Source organism: Coturnix japonica, chromosome 1 (assembly GCF_001577835.2).
Source record: "Coturnix japonica isolate 7356 chromosome 1, Coturnix japonica 2.1, whole genome shotgun sequence".
NCBI lineage: Eukaryota > Metazoa > Chordata > Aves > Galliformes > Phasianidae > Coturnix > Coturnix japonica.
The window spans coordinates 100,955,203-100,967,489 of NC_029516.1; positions in this window are offsets into that span (position 1 = coordinate 100,955,203).

The window sequence follows — 12,287 nt, forward strand, 5'->3', positions numbered from 1 at the left end:
GAGGTGATGGATGCCCCATCTGTGGAGACACCCAAGGTCAGGCTTGATGGGGCTCTGAGCAACCTGATGGAGATGTAGGTGTCCCTGTTCATTGCAGGGGAGCTGGACCAGACGGCCTTTAGGGGTACCTTCCAACTCAAATGATTCTAGGGGGGAACATACTCCTTGTTCTGACTCGTCACCTCGGACCACCTCACATCTAGGAAGCCATTTAATCAATTTCTTATGTTCCTAAACTCATAATTTGTCCCCTTGCCCACTAGGCAGGTGGCAGCACACCTTTCCTGCTCACCTCTGGCATGCCCCATGTGCACAGCTCCAGCCATACATCCCTCCACCCTGCAGGGCACCCAAAACACATCCTCACCCTCCTCGCAATGAGCACTGCCAGCAGCTGCCTAGGTGCATTTGGGAACAGCATTCTCTGCACACAGTGCTGTCAGAGCAATGGGCTCGTGAGTGTGGGATAGGAAAGTGGGGGAGGAAATCAATCTGCATTTCCTGCAGGCCTTCACCTGAAGGGTTGGGGCATCCCTTAGTTCCTGCCTGGTGCAGGAGGCACAGCAGGGCCAGCCCATGCCTGCAGAGCCTTGCCTGAGGCCCCAGCTGACAGCTTTCAGCTTCTGAGGCCTCGTTCAACCCAAGTGCCATCCAGACATTACTGTGTTTGTGACATTACAGACATTATGTTCCAGAGGAAACTGCAGGGCCAGGCTGCCTGTCAGAGCTTGGGTTGCTTTCATGGAAACAGCTGTAGGGGGTTGTGAGAGCGAGGTTTTGCTTTCTGCTGTGTAGGGGGGGGGGGGCAAACCCACACATAGCCCATGAAGGAGTGCCCTGACAGCAGATGCTGCTTGCTGGCGTGGATCAGAAGAGGACTGTCACCCCCTCCTGTCCAAAGCATGACACTGTGCTGTGCAGTTCACAAATGAGGCCAGGAGGCCTCCACGTGGCAGAAGCACACTGAGAAAGCAGCTTTGCAGACACATCCGGGGGGGGAGGAGATGGGGAGGAAGCATTGCCTTCTGCTTCCTGTTCAGCTTCTGCATTTTGTACTGAGCCATCCTGTGGATAAAATGCAGAAGTCTCGGGAGCAGAGAGCGGATCACAAGGAAAGCTCCCCGTGCACCAAGAACCCTTGCAGCATCCAGCCCTTGGATTCATGCACATCCCCAGGGCACCTGACAAACACACAAGCAGATACGAACATTCAAAGCTCACAGGTTTTGGGCACCAGTGGGGCAGAGGATCAAAGCTGGGCACTGTAAATATATCCCAGTTTGGGTTCTCACATCCCTTGGGCTTCACCTGGGCAGGTGGGAAGAGCCCAGCAGTGATGGGAAGGGTCAGTGCCCTCAGGATTCCTCAGCATCAGCAGGCATTGCCGTCATGGTGGGACTGCAGTCAGCCTGCTTGTGGTGTAGGAGACAGCAAGGTCAGCAGGAACCCGGATCGAGAGGCATAAGTGGCTGCTTCTAAGCAAACCCAGCATGACCAAGGAAGCTTAGCCAAAGCCTGGAAGAGCACTTACTATCAAATTGAAAATTAACAGGTAATTAGTCTCTAATGTGAGCTAATCACGTCTAGGGGAGGAATTAATTAAATGGGGGAATTAAATCACCAAGAATGTGCAGAGTGACCAGTCGTAATGGGATTTGGTTAATGAGCTGGTAATTGCATCAGCTGCATTTCCCTCTCCTTTGGACACAAGAGAGGGAGTGCAGGGATTACCGCAGCTCCTGCCTGCGCCTTACATTGGGCCTCAGGAGCTGGCCTTGGCAAATCCTGACCAAATGGAAAACAAAAGCCAAAATGGTGGCACCTTGTATGAGGTGCTTGGTGCAAGAAAAGCCTCGTTTTGCTTGGGATTTCAGCTATGTCTGAGCTACTGCTTGCTCCCTAGCCATAGGTGGGGGGTTGAGGTACTCCCACAGCTCTTAATATAACCCCATCTGCAAGGTTCCAGGTCACGCCAGCTCATTTCTGTCAAATTAGCTGGCACGGTGTTTTATGTCAACATCATACTTGTCTGACAGCAATGTGCCAGCTGCAGGAAAAGAAACACAATCCAGCCTTGCAAAAAGCAGAGCCGCGTGGATAGACACCACCTGACTGCCATACAGCCTGCCAGCACAAATATAACTTCTCAGAAACACTCGAACACGTCTGAACAAGCAGAGCGAGCCAGGGCTGGGTCAGCACTTTGTGCCACAGGGCCGTAGTCCTTGTGATCCAGCCCAAAGAGCCCTACATTCGGATCTGCTGTACCTCCAACCCAATGGCTGAGCTCACCTTTCAGTTCTGACATCCCTTTCTTCTGTGTGCCAAACCCCACAGCAACTCTCCTAGGTGGAAAAACCCCAACCACTCCAGGGCAGTGACTAAATTGTGGCAACCTTATGATGGGATGATTTATAATGGGAGAGGCTCTGAAAGTGAAATAAGGCCGAATCCGGGTGGAACTGAGGAAAGCAGTTTAGTTACCTAACTAATGCAAGCTCTGTGTTTTTCCACATGTGAACAGAGTCCAAGGGAGGCACACCAGAGGCTTAGGGCTCTCGGTAAGAGAAATTCACTCCCTCTGAATTGCAGATGAATCTCCCAGCGCTAGGATTTTCCCTGCTGCCACATTTGCTTTCCTGTGATAACACAATCTGTCGGCTCCGAGAAACTCTGCTATTTGTGCCCGAGTGATAACGACAAGAAAGAAGCAAAACAAGAAAGCTGCCAGTCTGTGCTCGCGAGTTCACATTACAGAACAAAATATTCCCTCCTGGAACACACTGGGTCTTATGCAGATTCAACTTCTTTGGGTGACGCAAATGCTGTAGAAACAACTGTGAGTCATAGAATAAAATCATATAATTCCCCCAAGCCAAGTGAGGACAAAACTCAGCCCACACAGCTCTGAATTCCCACATTCGTGGTAGAAATAACTTTGTTTATTTTCCCATTCTAAATGATACCCCACCCTAGCTCTCATGTCTTGCACTTCCTATCGTTCCAGCCTATAGCTTATGTGTAAATATTGGTACTGATACTGTAAATATCAAAGTCCTGCCCCGGTATCTGCAGGGTGTAATGTAAAGCCTGCTGTGCATTCATTAGGACTAGCTTTGCTAATGAAGTCTGTATGAGAAATCTGGAAGACATTCTCCCAGGCAGTCTGTGCTTTTATTTTTCACTGAGAGTTTGTTTATAGCCAATCAGAGCCAGGCCTGGATATGTTATAAATGAAATGCAGCAGCACACAAGGAGCACTGAGTGCCTTAAGTCTTTAGAATGCCTCTTTATTTCCCAACGCAACTGAATACATCATTGCACCACCAGATTTCCCATACACCAAATGGGGCACGGCCTTGCACAAACAGCCCTGCCGTTCGTAAACAAAGCCTGCAGACTTGATGTGGAGGCGGCATAAATCATAATGGCTTTACTGCTGTCATTTTGAATCAGCAGCTGCTGAGCTTTCCACACTGAAACCTTCAGAGCATGTCATTACCGGGGTGGGAGGAGCTGCAGAAGAAGAGCTGTATGTAATAAACAAGATGTGATGCAGATGCAGCATGTGCGAGCATATTGTTTTATTCATTTTTCTGTATACTTAATTTTCCTTCTGCCTGACTTGACAGCATCTATGCATGAGAGCTGAGTGACTCTGCTGGAAATACAGGTTTGCATGGTAATGCACAATAAGCTTGATTTAAACACAGAGCAAATATGAGCTATTTGTGTCCTTTCTGAGTACTAACTGCATCTCTTTAGAGTTGAGTTTGGAATACGCAGTGATGTAACTCTGGCTTTAAGTGCTGCAAAGCTTCTTCAAGTGGGTGCAAGGGTTGCAATCCATCTGTGCATTGCCACTGCCTGCTGACCGATGTATGTAGGACATACAAGTGCCTGGTTAAGACACGCAGACTGAGGCCATTAACACAGCAAAGCAAAAGTATACCCTGAGCATGGCATTCATAATTCAGAAAGAGCAAAAGCATGACCTACCCCAGCTTTAAGCCATCCCTGCCCTGCAAGGCAGCAGCTTCAGCCCTGCTGCACCCACATGACAGCCTTGTGTTGGACCAGCCCTCCTCCTCTTCCCCACACTTCAACATCTTCCAAGTTACCCCTAGTAACTGAATGCATTGGCCCAGTGTAGCTGAAGAGCCCTCACGCCTATTTTACTTTTTTCTCTCACCAGGAACATTTATGTACATTAGGCATGTTTTCCACTCCTGTTGTTTAAACACAGTGAATCAAGTCTGCTTTTAATCGTTGTTTCTTCTTTCTTGAAAGACCTACCAGATCCCTGGCACAGGATACATCATCTGAGTGTCACTCAGTTAACACACAAGAACGATTTATTCAGCCCCTTTAAAACTCCTCCATCATCAAATTAAATGTAGCACAAATGTTTGAGAACTGCTGGGAAGAAAATATGTCTCTATTAAAGCTCCAGGGCTGCTGTCTTTTTGATTAAGGAAAAGCAGTTCTGTACTTCAGAGACCTCCCACGCCGTATTCTTAGGAGAGATGAGAAAGGCCTTAGCTGATGTTCCTCATTTGGGAAGAAAAAGAAACACTTCAGTGCTGCCTTATATATCATAAGTTAACCAAAAGAAATGACTGGGTTCTCAGCTTTCCTACCAGCTTGGGTCCACTGCTAAGTCTGGAAAACTCAGAGCTGTCACCTGGGACATGTGAGTCCTTGTGAAAGGATAAGTAAACATCCCTAAACATGGGAAGGGGCATCGTTCCAACCATCCCAGCATACTCTCTGTAGTGCTGAATGTGAACTTAAACTGGCGACACAGTTACTGCAGGAATCAATCCTTCAAATACCTTTATTCATCTAACTTAGACTGTCATGCATGCACTGCCATGGGGTTCGTGGAAGGGCTGACCTTTCTTTTCCACTACGAAAACAACTGAATGGAGATTTATACAAATGTAGGGGTTTCTTTTGTCAATTTGTTTACACACCTTTGCAGCCCGAATATTTGGCTCTTTACCCGTAAATAGAAAAAAACAATTCAATCTGAAGTTTACAGCCTCTGAAGGTCACCGGAGCACTTTGCCTCTGGTACCCTATTTTAGCCATGCACATCAAAGGCTGCAATGCAATGCAAACACCAGTGCATTCCAGGTCACCAATGGATTTTATGACCTCACATCTCCCTCCCTAGCTCGCTGCCAAAGCCACAATTTAGTGTCTCAGCTGGAGGAGAGGGGTGCTGGGTTTGCAAACCAGCAGGGCTGCCACTGCGGGGACTGACTCCAGTGCTGACAGCATTTCTCTGTAGAGGGCACTTGTTACTCATCCGGTCGGTCACCAGACCGTAGTGTGCACAGTGTCCCAGCTGTCAGGCTGCATGTTTTAAATGGCTGTATTTTTGCCAAGTCAGAGCACATTCACAAACTGAGAGATCATCTCAGGATAAAGCTTGACCAGGAAAAAGCCTGTTTCTATTTCGGCACGGCAGCTCAGAGGGAGAGGGTTCAGATCGCAGGGTTCTCACAGCTGGATTCTGTGGGTGGAGGAGGTTTAAAACACAGATAATCCTGGAATTTCCTACAGCAAAGCATGCAACACCGCTTGTTTAGATTCATTTCCCCCCAGCCATTCATTTCTCCAGCTGAGGTCTGGAGCACCACTGATTATGGTTTGCCAGTCACCCCCTCAAAGCCTACAGGTGATACCTTCCAAGAGATCAGAGGAAAGGCAGAGCTAAGCAGCTCTTATTAGCATCAACTTGTGTGAATTACGGAGTTAATTCCCACACTCTCATGAGCAATACTATGTATTCGTACTGCACTTCCAATAAGACACCGCTCCAACAGATGCTATACAAACAAAGAACAAGAGGCTGCAGAACACCCGCATTTTCCTGCATGCCATGCAGATTTCCTGGTGTCTTACAGCTCCTTGCTAGAGACACTGTAACACCACCAGGGGAGAGGAAGTAGATGATGGAAACTAAGCATACCTGAAGTAAGATGGGACAGGGGGAAAAGATGGCCTGGAAGAGTTTAGGCAGCAGCCCTGTGGTTATTAGAACTGGGAACAAGGTAAGAGAGAGTGAAACAGATGAAAGATGCTTGAAGGCTGGGACTTGTGCATGTGGAAGCCTCAGGTACCCTGTGACCTTACTTCATTCCATCAAACACACAGGAACACAAGCAGCCCATAATACACATAAGACACGTGATCATACACAAAAACACGAACGCTGGAATGGAGGGAAGGTTATATTTGAACATATTAAAGCCTTATCCAAGGCAAAAATGAATTATCTCCAGTTACAGAGACAGGGAATCTCCCTGACACTCTCCAAGTGCACTGTTCCAAAACCAATAGCACATGTGTTGTACAAGCCCTCTCCTCCCATGTGCAAGCTGTGGAAGACCGAGAACTCAGCTCACAGAGCAGCAGTTGAACAGAACACTGCAGGGCTGCCTGTAGCCCTGGGTGGGGCATTCTCTGCAAAGGAGCAGGTGCTGCCCAAGCCAAGTACCCAGAAGGAAAATGCTTCCCAGTCCTCCTGCACAGACGGCTTGCCTTTAAGTTTCTGCAAATAACTCTACCTGCTGGCCTGTCCATACTGGTAAGCACAGCTCTGTATCTTACACTGGACTTACATCAAGTTGTACAGGGTGGGGGTTTCTGTTTCTGCTCGAGACCTCTGAGGGCAGCAACAAAGGAAGATCAAGCTTGATGGAAGGTGTCATCCCATATCCAGAAGCCTTCTCTTCTCCTAACATGAGGGAGCACCAATCTGACCTTCAGGAGGGACAACAGGGATGATGGGTAACACTGGGCACCACAAGTTAAATGGCTAAATCACCCTCGCGCCAGGAAGGAAACTCAGATGTTTCTGAAGTGAGAAAGAGTCGTGTTCCTCTCCCACCCTTAAAGCAGGAAGAGACAAAGCTTTAATCCTATTCTTGCTTTGCTATTGACACCAGGGAACAAGGCCTTGTTGCAGGAAGGTTGGGCTACCCTGTTTTTCAGGACACAAGTTCCCCCCTCTGCGGCAGACTCAGTATAAGCCTCACCTACAGTAGCAAATAACAGTGATACTACCAACCATCTGCTGCCTTCAAGGTTTAAAAGTACACTGTCCCTTACTTAACTCAACCCTATGAGCAACGGTGGAAGGACAGGTCTCAGCTGCCCCATGGCAACTTAAAAGCACAAGCGGTGCTTTCAGAGATGCTCTGCTCAGTTTTCTTCACACTGAACACGTTGGCTGCTGAAGCCGTGGTTTCATGTACTGGTGGCAACTTTGCAAAATGAACATACAGAATCAAAGGGAACGGTTATAGAGCTGGTCAGAAAGTCTTCAGCCAAACTGTTTTGGGGCTAACTGCTAAGAAGTCATAGGCTGAGTGGTTCATAAAGCTGCTTCTGAGGACTGCGTACAGATTTTATAGCCTTATCCATTACAGTTCTACCAGCTACTGCTCTGTGCTAAAAGAGCTCTGGGGCCTTCGAGAGCTGTTTAAATAATATGAAGTCATAATTTTGCAGAGAAAAACCTTGAGCAGCAATCATCCTGTAATTCAGAAACTATTACTTACAAGGTCCTGCCCAAGCAGCCCTGCCAACTCCTCATTTGAAGGCATGGATTAGCTACTCTGAAGTGCAGGGCAGCTACAGTCTCTATCCAAAAGGAGCCATTCACGACTGTCAAAGAGCCTACTTGAGGCAGTATGGTGTACAGAAGAAACAGGTCTCTGGGAGCAGGAACTTGAATGAAAACAGTGGTATAAAATCTCTGACTTCTGAGGGAGTAGGTCTGAAAATATTCAAACCACACAGAGGTTGCAAATGGTGACTAAGAGCTCAAGATAAAAAGAGGCTTTTCCTGGTTCAGAAGGATGACGGACAGACCTTTGGGTCTCAGAGGGAGGTATAGGCTTCTGAGCTACCTTTCCTTCTGAAGACTGAAGGAAAACAATGGATTTAAGACAGCGGGACAAATGGCACAAATATGCAGCAATAAGTAGCTCCTGGTCCTTCACTTCACGGTTAGCAATGTAACAGCCCATCTAAAGCTGCTAGAAGTAAGACCTAGCACAGAATTAATCATCACAGAGCATCAAAATACACTCAACAACCAGGGTAGCCAGAAGACTCCATGCCACACAGAAATACAGATCTCCAATTAAACCATCCACATGGAAACTCATTCCTTATCTCTAAACACATTTATGGTATCTATGTAATTATTAATATATTTACATCTATTCTCCTCTTAGAGGGTTCTTCTGATGTGTTTCACCTTCAGTCCAGTGCCAGTAGCTGAAGGAACTGAACATCAGCTTGGGGGTGAACCTGCATATGGTACCCACAGCCTTGTCCACAAGCAGTCACAATCCTATAGCATGGCCCATGCCTAAAGATTTAGCAGTGCTGCAAAGTACAACTCCTTAAGTGCTACAAGCCACGGGAGCACTGTCTTGTACTGCAGTATTTACTGTGAAACCTGCCTCCATTTCACAAGGGTTCCTGCCATGCACATCTCAAATTCATGATTACCTCCTTTCAGAACCACTCAAAGAGTTTTACAGCAAGAGACCTATCATCTGAAGCAAGGCTACACCACCCTGGTGCTAAACTGAAGACGAGGGCAGCAGCAAGCACCTCCTAAAACCTTAAAGATCACATAAAACTAGTCTTGCGTGAGGAACTTTGATTCCCAGGGAGCTGCTACTAAAGGAATGACTACACTTTGAAGGGAAGAGCTATAACTGCAGCCTGTTAGTTCCCATGCTAAAGCAGTGCCCCATGCTGCTCCTTGTTCGCCAGGTTACTAAGAAGGGAAGTTGCTGTTTGCACAAGACCACTGTGGGGTCATCGTCAGAAGAGAGCAATGACACTCGGGGCTTCTGGGTTCTACTTCTGACTGCAGCAGCGGCCTCTTGCTTAGCTGCTTTGGGTCTGTTTCCTGCTAACAGTGACCTCCTTTTCTCAAAGCCTGCTGAGACTTGTGAGAAGTAGCAGGGAACAGTAGCGGCTGGGTGGGGCCATCATTTATCTCTATGAAGTGAGCACGTACTGGAGTTCCCTTTGGGAATTACTCCATTTCATCCATAAAGTATGTCACAATCCCACAGCAGCCTAATGAGCAGATTTCTCAGCTGTTAAAGGGACGGGGGGAGGAAAGGATGTATCCTCCTTTGGAAAGGAAGATGGAAGACTCCAACAAGCTTTCAACTACACGTTCCCATTATATTTTTAGACTTGTGCAACTGAAAGCCTAATGATATACGGTCATTTCTACCAGAGAATCCTCATCTTCTTCGTACACAGACAAAAATGAGATTAGTTGGATAAGATCAATAATGAAGTGCTCTCTTTCCATGCGCTAGTTCTCACAGTAGAAGTGTTTTGCACTCAGAGAACAGTTCCCTGTGCAGCTCAGAAAGGTTGTCAGCTGTTTTAGGCCTTGTCTAACCTTTATTCTTACTGCTCCCTCCTCAAGGTTTATCACTACCTTCTTCCCCTCTGAGACACCTACTCAAGGAAATTAGATAAGCCCCCTCACTCCTGAAAAAGCTCCAATACTCAGAAATAACACTTGCGGTTTCTACTGAATTACATAATGCCAACAGATTTCTACCAGTTTACTCTGGCTTGTACTTAAGCCTTCCCTGTACAATCAATATCCCTGGCCTACCACAGTTCACCCCTGGAAGAACAATAAGCAGCTCCTTTGAAGTATCAAGCTTACACAAAACAGCAACAAGAACAACGTTTTCATTCAGACCGCATACGTTGCCACTGTCACTGTACCGAAACCTGTCTGAGTTATTAATCAGATTCAGCACAGCGTACTCTGTCCTCCAAACACGCTGTTTGAACGTTTATTTGAGCAATGTAATTCATTTAACAGCAATATTTCTCCGCTAACCAATTCAGATGATATAAGTCTCCAGTCAAATGGTAGGATTTATAGCGGATCTGCTGTTGGCAAAATGCTCAGTTTAGAGCAGGATTTCAATTGCTTGTTTGCAGAGGAGCAGTGCCTCTCACAATTAAATACATGACAGAATTTCCTTCCAACCTTATCCTGAACAGATTGCCAAGACTTCAGGAGATCCGTAGCGCTGACAGACTTCCGTATCTTCTGTAAATAACACCAAGAACCAACGTTCTCTCTTCAGAACCACCACATTCTGGTAGATGAAGTGAGCAAAGACTGCCATCACTCAGGCTTTTCTTAACCTCAGCTCTCATTAACAAGTTACTCCAGCTAGAACCACTGAACAGTTAGAAGAGACTCCACAGTGATCAAAGCCAGCTCCAGGTTCCACAAAAGACCACTCAGAATTCAACCTCTACATTTGAGAGCACTGTCCAAACGCTCTTTGAACTCCGGCACTTGGGGCCATGCCTGCCACGCTCTGGTGAAGAACCTTTCCCTAACACCCACCACTCTGCCCTTCCTGACGCAGCTCCACACCATTCCTTTGGACTTACGGTCTGTCACCAGAGATCAGCGTCTGCCCTTCCACTCCCACATAGCAGCTCCTTATTTCATAACATTTCTGCAGACTAAGGATTTCTAGACCAATGACTTTCTGGGGACTACTTTTATGAGTGCTAACGTATGAGCAGTGCTGTGTACGAGGCTTGCTTCAACAAAAGCAAGCAATCAACCAGAAGGCTGATAGAACCACAGAGATCTGATATCACTGAATCACAGAATTGTAGGGGTTGGAAGGGACCTCTAGAGATCATCGAGTCCAACCCCCCTGCCAAAGCAGGCTCCCTACACCACGTCACACAGGTAGGCATCCAGGTGGGTCTTGAATATCTCCAGAGAAGGAGACTCCACCACCTCCCTGGGCAGCCTGTTCCAGTGGCTTCCGCCGTCCACCCTCACTGTAAAAGAAGTCTTGTGCACATTCGTGCAGAAACTTCCTATGGCTTGTAGTTTCATCCCATTACCCCTAGTCCTGTCCCCACGCACTACTGAAAAGAGACCAGCCTCACCACTATGGCTCCCACACCTCAGGTATTTATAATCCTGGATCAAGTCCCCTCTCAGCCTTCTTTTCTCAAGGCTAAACAGACCCAGTTTGCTTAGTCTCTCCTCATAGGGGAGATGCTCCAGGCCCTTCACCATCTTTGTGGCCCTGATATAGCTCCAGACAGATGTTTCAGGCATTACTTTGTCATCTCTATAGCCCTGGCAATCTTCCCCTCAGAAATAATTCAGTTACAGTTGTCCTGGGAGTTTACTTGTGTGCTCACACAACAGGTTCAGTCATAGTGGACGAGCTCACAACAGAAGAGCAAAACTACAGACTTCTAATTTGTTCTCCTCCACCAAGGGATGAGCTGACACTCAAGCTCTGTAATTCAAGACTGCAGTATATAGCCATGGGTTATTTTTATGAACACACTGACCAATGCGAGCAACAGTAAACACTACACTTGATGGGAGGATTCACAAACTCAGCAGGCTACAGACACACGATTTTAATGAGGTATACAGGATAACTTTCACTGGCCACAAGGAGATCCTCAGCTACATCCTGCTTGTTCGTCTTTCCTGTACAGTTGTTGCCTAGATCTCACACCAGCACCTAATGAAACTAACCCTTTAGTCCTCAACAAGTCCTCCTACTAACCCCTCTGCCCTCCCACGCTCTGAAAGTTCCATAGTATGTTATTCTATAAGCCCACCCTCTATCCACCACCACAGTGACCTCACTAAAGGAAAACAAGAAAACTCAGATGAGCAACCCTTACCATTTAATTTCACAACTCCTCTCTAACTTCTCCAGTTATCACACAAAACATCAGAACTACAGGGCCTGCTACACCGAGAACTGATCAGGCACCCCTCCCCACCTCTGTGGGAAGATGTTAAAAGCTTATAAGCATCCTAACACTCATACCTGCCACTAGAGGGAAATTACTCTCCGCTTCCTATCTTGTATCGAAACTTCTGAATATTTCTGTCAAAACACAGGAAACCCCAGTTCTCATGTATCAGAGCTCCCCCTGCTTTACAGTAATCATTACCACTAATGAGCACGTTCCCTTGTCCAGAGCATAGTTTATGCACGTCTGGTCTAAAGGCTGCTCCACTGAGCTCTTCAGTCACCCAAGTGAATTCTGTCATTCACGCTTGCAGTAACCTTCACTTTGAACGAGCCTCAACCTCAGAAAACACAAACCTCTATGCCTGAGGCTCAACTTGTATGCCCTATGCACCACCTCCAAACTACACTATGCTTCAATCAGTTACGTCCCAACTACAGTATGGAATTCCTATG